The 8,276-nt window shown below is 38.3% G+C and overlaps 1 pseudogene; it reads left to right on the top strand.

Moving 5' to 3' along the window:
* The first annotated feature begins 839 nt into the window (after positions 1-839).
* LOC128781462 (ATP synthase subunit g, mitochondrial pseudogene) lies at positions 840-3,544 on the top strand (annotated as a pseudogene).
* Positions 3,545-8,276: the final 4,732 nt, after the last annotated feature.

Raw genomic sequence — 8,276 nt, forward strand, 5'->3', positions numbered from 1 at the left:
CCTAAGTCCACACACCTAGTAATTAACACCACAGGGATTTGAAACCAGGCAGTCAGCCTCCCAAGCCCTTACTCTTAACCATTACACACACATCCAGTCTCTCAATAATGGTAATGGTGATAACATAGAAATAAAGTGGCCTGGAACAGGTATTAACAGCTAGCAGTCCAAGTGGAAATGTCCATCAGGAAGTTAGAAATGCCAAGTCTGAAGCACAAGAATATGAAGGATATTATTTAGAACAAGGAGCCATCTGCATTGAAATAAAAGTTGATTTAGAAACTATAGAAGTTCCAAATTCTACTCTTCTACCCACAGGGCGAGTTGAACATAACTATGTATGTAGCAATCCCAGCTTGGCCTGAATAATAATGCTTTGCTGACAGAATGCTTTGGACTATTGCAAAGCTGGCTCCCTTGCTAGTGCACCATTTAAGTTCTGGCTATGAGTGCATCATTTAAAGAAATGTTGTGAAGTGGGGTCCAGGGCTGCTCTTCACTCCTTACTGCCAGGGAAGATTGTTGGCTCTGCATAGCAATTCCCCAGTGTAAGCCAATGCAGGACATGACCTCAATCTTCCAGGCAGCTGCCAGTTTGCAGGGCTGTACTGACCCAGCAAAATTACCTGGAATCTGGAATAAGGTTTCCAGGGCTGCCAACCCTGTTCTATCACCTTCAACATCAGGGCAGCCCATTGTCAGAAAAGAAAATGAATGTTTACCTTCATACCAATGAGGTTCAGAGTAAAAGATGCTCATGGAGGACTACAATGAGAGGAGGGGGAAATAGGTAACATTCATTCCAAATAATAAAAGTAATGGTAATAGCTCTGACCGGTATGGCTCAGTTGGTTTGGCATTGTCCTGCAAAGCCAAATGTCGCTGGTTCAATTCCTGGTCAGGGCACATGCCTAGGCTGTGGGTTCAATCCCCAGTTGGAGCACATACAAGAGGCAACTGATCCATGTTTCTCTCTCTCATCATTGTTTCTCTCCCTCTCTGTCTCCCTCCTTTCCCCTCTCTCTAAAAAGCAAATACACACACACACACATATATATTTTAAGTCTGATCCATATTTTTTAAAAATAATAATAATGGTAATGAGACTGTGCATTTATTGAGCACTGGCCTTTACCTTTTAATGCATTCACACATTATCTCATGGGAAGCAAGTCAATTTCTGATCTGCTTCTATTTTAACAAAATCACTAAGTGTCCAAAGAAAATTGATGTTAATCGTGCCAATTTTTTTGTTTTCCATCTTTTCTCAAAGCCCTAACAAAGGTCAGCTGGAACAGTCTACTGATACCTGTGACACTGCAACAGTTCTCACGCCAGGCTGACAGCCAGGGCAACAGAGCTGTGGAAAACACATCAGCCCGCCTGGGAGAACTGAGAGGTCACATATATGAAAAAGATGCGTCTACAAACTTCCCATCACCAAGTTTGAAAGGTTGGTACTTACATGATCCTAGAAATTGGAGACAATTTAATTCTTACTAATCCAACATAAGATTATAAATGTTCTGCTGCATTGGAAGGGGTAAATGTCTATTATACAATCCAGGTATTGGTCAGAATGTTTCATCCTTTCCCGGGTGATGAACTTCAATTAACCCAGTTCTGAGCTGGATGTGCTAATCTCCATCACAAAGTACAGATGACACTGGAACAATTTCAATGTCATTAAATGCTTAAATGATGTTACAATCATTTAAGCAACTAGAGTACACATATTAATATTTTAATTTATAACCCTTTTGCCAAAGCACTTCTGTTAGATTTAGTTTAATATTTCCCTAATCTCACACCCCAGGTCCAATCATTCTAGTTAATTCTAACCTCCTTAATCAAGGATGCATGTCTTTACTTGGGATCCTGAAAAGTAATGGAGATTATAAATGGATGTATTTCATTACTGTTCATGATTGTGGTCAGTTGCTCTCTGGTCCTCAGTCTGGGACCATTTGAAAGCTAAACAACACTACAATTAGCTGCTAACAACAATAACAAAAAGAAGACAAAAAATACACATCCATCTTATTACAGGGACAGGAATGAGACCAACTGAATCACCAATGAAGGGATCGGTAGTCCAAGACCACTCATGCCTCATGAATGGCAGTTGCAAAGGGTTCCCTCCTCCAACCCCTCAAGCAAGAGGGCAATGGGTCAGAATAGCTGCACACTACCTTGGAGAAGTTACTCACCTGACATTAGTGGCTAAGTCCATGTCAACTAGACTAACTCTAACATCTGTACGCAGGAGCTGATCTAGAATTTAAAAGCACACAAACAGGGAAGTAGCTAGCAAGTCCTCTCACAATCCTGCAAAAGTTGATTTTTTTTGGTCCCAAAAGAGAATGAAAGAGAAGTAAATTCCCTCCTAAACTTCCAACTCCTTGAGAATACGAATGTAGTGGAGTGAGTACCTGGCACGCGATACATTAATGTTTGTTGAAAATGAAATGAACTAACATGTCCTATCACTGAATGTACGTAACTACTGTATTTTGCCATGTGTAATGCACACCCACGTTTTTGGCCTAAACTTTCCAGAAAAAATATCTTTCATTTTAATTTATTAATTCAATTTTTTATTTATTTATATTTGGAAACAAAACTGATTATCATATTCCAGGGTATTATTTTGCATATGGATATCATTATTGCTTTTTAGAGGTATGCTTCTAATGCATAAGCATAAATAAAAGAATTAAAACATTTATATAGATAGGGAATTTGTACAACCTATGTATAATGTGCATCCTTATTTTCCCCTCAAAAATTTGGGCAAAAAAGTGCACATTATACACAGCAAAATGCAGTACCTGACAAAGTAGATATTGTTGTTCTCATTTTATTAGGAAGAAATTGAAAAGATGAGTCTGGTAACTTGTTAAAAAGGAATAAAGCCAGAATTCAAGTTCAGGTCTTTCTGGCGGCAAAGTTAAGGTTCTTTGCATTAAGTCATACTGCTGCAAACCCCCTGCTTTGCTAAATGAAGAACACCCTTCTGCATTTTTTCTAATTACAAAATTTACAAGACTATTCTATATTTGTAAAAAGCTCCCTTCTAGTCTCATCTCCCATTCTCTGCAGATGAATGTTTATTCCTTTAATCAAAATGTGATTAAAGGTTTAATCATCAACACAACTTCTTTGTCTCTTCCCCATCCTCCTTTCCTTCACTGTCACTGAGAAACGTGTGACCCTCAAGTTCCAGGTGACAAGTTTTTCCAACCTAGAATCTCAGCCCAATTTGTCCATAACCTGGCAGAGAAGACTCCAGTCTTGGTAAACACTGCTGTAACTTATTTGAAGCCTCAACTGGCCACAATTGGCACTATTGTCAGAGTTGAGCTGCTTCCTCAACCCCTGCTGAGATCCCTACAGCTATTAGAGCTGTAAATAGTGCTCAAACTAGTAGCTTCAAACAGCTATTAACGCTGTGCTGAATGGTTTGGTGGCGTCTGAGGTATGGATGTGGTTTCATGCTGGTGAGATCATAGGCAAGTATGGCATCATTAGCTATAATGTTTAAAAACTATCTTTAACATCTGATTATATTTGGTTTATTATTTGAGTGTTCTTGGACCATGTGTGACCAGACTGCTATCTGAATAACATGTATCGAAGTCAACATTTTGGAACACTAAGTAACAATTTCTCATAGTATTAAGTTGAGTTAACTTTTGCTTTGATACATTAATACAGGTCTAAATGTATTGTTGCTTAGCTTGAAACTGGAAAGGGTATATACATGTATATACGAAGGTAAGATTTTCATTTGAATGTTTGAAATATGTGGTAAACTTTATTTCCAGAAAAAAATTAAGACAAAGCCTTGCAAAAACTAGAACTTGCTGTAGGAGAAATAATGTCATGTGCCAGAATGATGTGGTTAAATCAATATCAGTAGTCATAAAGAATAAAATGTGGACTGTATCTCTGCTAAAATCACAGATCCTTTTGATAACAGCTGTCTATGAATGTTAAGGCACTTCTTGTCAACTTGAATATAGCATCAAGAGAGAAGAGCCAGGTAGTATTCTAAATATGTATCTTTGTAACATCTTTACCAGTAGGACAGAGTGAATGAGAACCATTAATGTGTTCAGTTTTGACTTTTAGAACATATCTTTGCAAAATAAAATATCCTACAGATTTTAAAACGGTTATAACTTAGTATCATCCATGGTCTAAGTAGCATACTATCCTGAAATAAATAGAAGTGATTATATAAAAAAAAATTTAAATAAGTGACCCTTCTCTACTTCATGGTAAAAGCCCCCTCAGTGGCCCTCATTGCCATCCATTCTCTGGGGCCTTACTCCATCAATAATCCCCCCAACCTAGATACATTTTATTAATCTTCATTCTTCCTTCTGTGACTTCTTTCTGCCAATGTAACAAATGTTTGGAAGTGCTTCCCATATTAAAACACAGGCTACTCTTTGAACTACATTCCTCCCTGCTTCCCTTCACTACCAAGTTTCTTTCTATGGCTTCCATTTCCTTAACATCTAATCATGTGCAAAAAACTCTTTTGATAATCACTGAACAATTAAATCCAAGTTTTCCTCAGTTCTCATCAGACTCTACAGCAAGACACTGTCCACAACTCTTCATATTATCTTCTCCCATGATTTTTTATAACACTGACCACTCTCATTTCTACTTCTCATTATGATTCCTCTTTATCCTTCTATCTCCAACTGTAACTACTCGCTTTGGTTATGGCCATGGTCCATTTCTCTTCTCTCTACGTCCTCTGCTTTGGTAATTGTACTCAATCTTTTCTACCAATCTTTTGTACTGACTGGTACTGTATTCCACATTTCAAATTTCCTGTTGGACATCTGCCTGTCCTCCTGACATGGCAGAGTCAGTATGCTCAAAACACAAGTTATTTTTTTGTACATATCTATTATATTGTAATAGAGAGGAGGTACAGACCAACCTAATGCTGACACATAAGCACATACTCCTCCCCCCAAAATGATTGCTTGTATGCACAAAGACGTGTACAAGGCTGTTCACAGAAACATTTGTAAAAGCAAAATAACGGAAACCTGAAAGTGCATGGATACATGGATGCATAAAGTGTGGTCTTTCCCCTCAATGAAACATTATGTAGCAAAATTAGTAAACCATAGCTACATGCATCAACAGAGATGAAACTCAGGAATACAATGTTGGGGAAGAAACAGAAAGGCATATATCACATTATTCCATTTTTTTTTAAGTTATAAAACATTCAAAATTAAACCACCCATTATTTACAGTGGTAAAATTAAAGAGAAAAGTAAAAAAATACTAAACACAGAATTCAGGATAATGGCCTCTCCTGAAGGAGGGGAGTGGGAAGGAGCACTGTAGGGGATTCTAAAGTGCTGGGAACATTCTAGTTCTTAAGCTGTGAGGGGGAACACCAATATTTGTTGTACCATCATTCTTTAAACTTACATGTCTTACAAATGCAGTTAAGGTATTCATTATCAAGTGAAAACAAGTTTCGGAAAAGATATAATAGGTATTTTAATTAATCTGAAAATCTCATTTTCATCATCATACATATGGAATGCAAGTAAAACAAGCACTGTACTCAGTATATGGGATTTATTTTTATGGGCCTCCAACTTACCACTTACTTCTCCTATGAGGGTTTTAGAAAACTAAAGCAAGAGTAGCAAGAGCACTGATTTGCTGAGCATGGGTAGTCAGCAGCTTTATGAGGTCCCACGCAGTGTCAGCACAACACCCAACGGAAGTGGGAAGGCTGGATTCAATGTAACTACCTGACAAAGTAAATACCAAAAATTGAGTTTGAACTATCTTCTCACCAAAATGAATGTCTGTCCTCTACATCTGAGTTCACCTTAACAGTTTATCACGGCCAGCCTGCAACCGCCTTGCTCCAGGACTCTGAGCAGTTATCTTCAGCATGGTAGATCAGTAAGAGCCATATCCATATACTGAGTACTACTTTGTGCCACGCACTGCTGTCTCACTTAGCCCCTCAACACCCCTCAGGGGTTTCAAGTGTTATCCCCACTGTATACAAAACAGGTTCAGAAAAGATAAACATCTAAAAATCTCTATAATCACTTACAGCAAGTATTAGAGGCAGGATTTAAATCCAGGTATCTCTGACTCCAAGTGCTAACTTCTCACCTGGGACCCAGCAATCTTCATCACAGGCCTTCCCTCATCTAGGCAATTTCACAGTGAACTCTCCTCTCCAGTGAGGCAGGCAAGTCTCCTTAATGTCTCCTGAAAAAGTCAGACTCAAGGTATCCATGCCTTTCCGTGTTATTCCTCTGCTGCAAAACACCCTCTCCTCCTTTCCTCTACTTACCCAAATACTATCCAAATACCAATCACTTTTTTCAAGCTTCCATTTGGAACTGATCTTCTGAAGCCTTCCTGAACCAATCCAAATATCCTGAGTGGTCTCACTTTGTCAGAATCTTGTCTTCTAGTTGTTCTATTAGGCTGTAGGTTCCACAAAAGGCCAGATGCCTCTGTGGCATTTTGTTTTGCTTTATTTGAGGTTCTCCACATAGATACACCCAGTAACTACAAAATAAACTCATGATTCAGGAACTGTACAGACATAATTATAATTCCTCTGGCAGTGATTCCAAGGAGATTCCAAATCCCCATCCAGGCTTGTTAAACCTACAGATGTCAGGCTCCATTCCAGAGACCTGGTGAGTCAGAATCTCCCATGGAAGGGGGTGGGAGAACTGCATATCTCTATTTTTTACACATCTTAAGTGCACCCTCAGATGAAAACTTTATGCTTTGTTATAGTTCAGGACCATGTCCACCTACATAAATGCGTAAGGTACAGCCATAGAAAGAAAAGTAAAACAAGTAATAAAAAATATGTATTTATAAGTCATATAAGTACATATTTCAAGAAATTTAATTCCTTATGGGAGTGATTATTTTAAGGGAAGAAGGAAGAAAGGAAGCAAAGAAAAGAGATAAGGAAAAAGGGAAGGAGAGGAGAGGTAGATGTTAACTTTATGAAAATTCACAAAATCTCAAGGCAACTCATTTGAGCAGTCCTAATTCATAGGCGTTCTGGTTCCTCCCTGACAGGCCTTACAGAACCAGCCTATCCAGGGGTTGCAAATACAAATACCTACAAGGCCAAGGAAGATACCTAAGGGAGTGAAACCAACAGCATGTCAGGCAGCAGGGAGTGGAGAGAACACAAGTAGGAGCCATAACTAAAGGAGTGAGCAGTGACTCAGCTCCAGATAATTGTCTCCAAACAGCTCAAGCCCAATTGCCAGATCCTCCAACTTATCAAAACAACCATGACATCTTCCCATCTTTAAATATTGGCCATTAATTTAAAAAACAAAATTAAACATTGGTCAGGCCTATGTTGTTTTCAACTACTTCCTCCTTATAACAATGAATGTCAGGTCTCATCTGCCTTTAACAAAACACCACACTCCTACTCCAAATAACGACAATCTTGAGAAAGAACAAAGTTGCAGGTATCACGCTACCTGATATCAAAGTATACTACAAGGCCACAGTAATCAAAACAGCATGGCACTGGCATAAAGAGACATATAAATCAATGGAACAGAGAGCCCAGAAATACACCCATACCTGTTATGATCAATTAATATTTGACAAAGGAGGCAAAAAAATGCAATGGGGTAAAAAACAGTCTATTCCAAAAAGTGTTGGGAGCCCAGCCCTGGCTGGTGTGGCTCAGTGGATTGAGTGCCTGCCTGCAAACTAAAAGGTCACGAGTTTAATTCCCAATCAGGGCTCATGCCTGGACTGCGGGCCAGGCCCCCACTTGGGGTGTGCAAGAATCTAATGTTTTTCTCCTCTCCCTCTTTTCCTCTCTCTAAAAGTAAATAAATAAAATCTTTAAAAAATAAAGAAAATCTTCAATATACATGCAAAAAGATGAAACTAGAGCACCTTTTTACACCACATAGAATAAACTCAAAATGGATTAAAGACTTAAATGTAAGACTCAAAACCATAAAAATCCTCAAAGAAAACATAAGCAGTAAAATCTGACATTTCTCTTAGCAATATTTTTTCTGATATATCTCCTTGGGCAAGAAAAATAAAAGAAAAAATAAGCAAATGGGACTATATCAAACTAAAAAGTTTTTGCACAGCAAAAGAAACCATCAACAGAATGAAAAGATAACCAACTGAATTAAAGTATTAGCCAATGATACATCTGATAAGGAGCTAATATTCAAAATGTATAAAGAACTCATATA

The sequence above is a fragment of the Desmodus rotundus genome, chromosome 1 (assembly GCF_022682495.2).
Source record: "Desmodus rotundus isolate HL8 chromosome 1, HLdesRot8A.1, whole genome shotgun sequence".
NCBI lineage: Eukaryota > Metazoa > Chordata > Mammalia > Chiroptera > Phyllostomidae > Desmodus > Desmodus rotundus.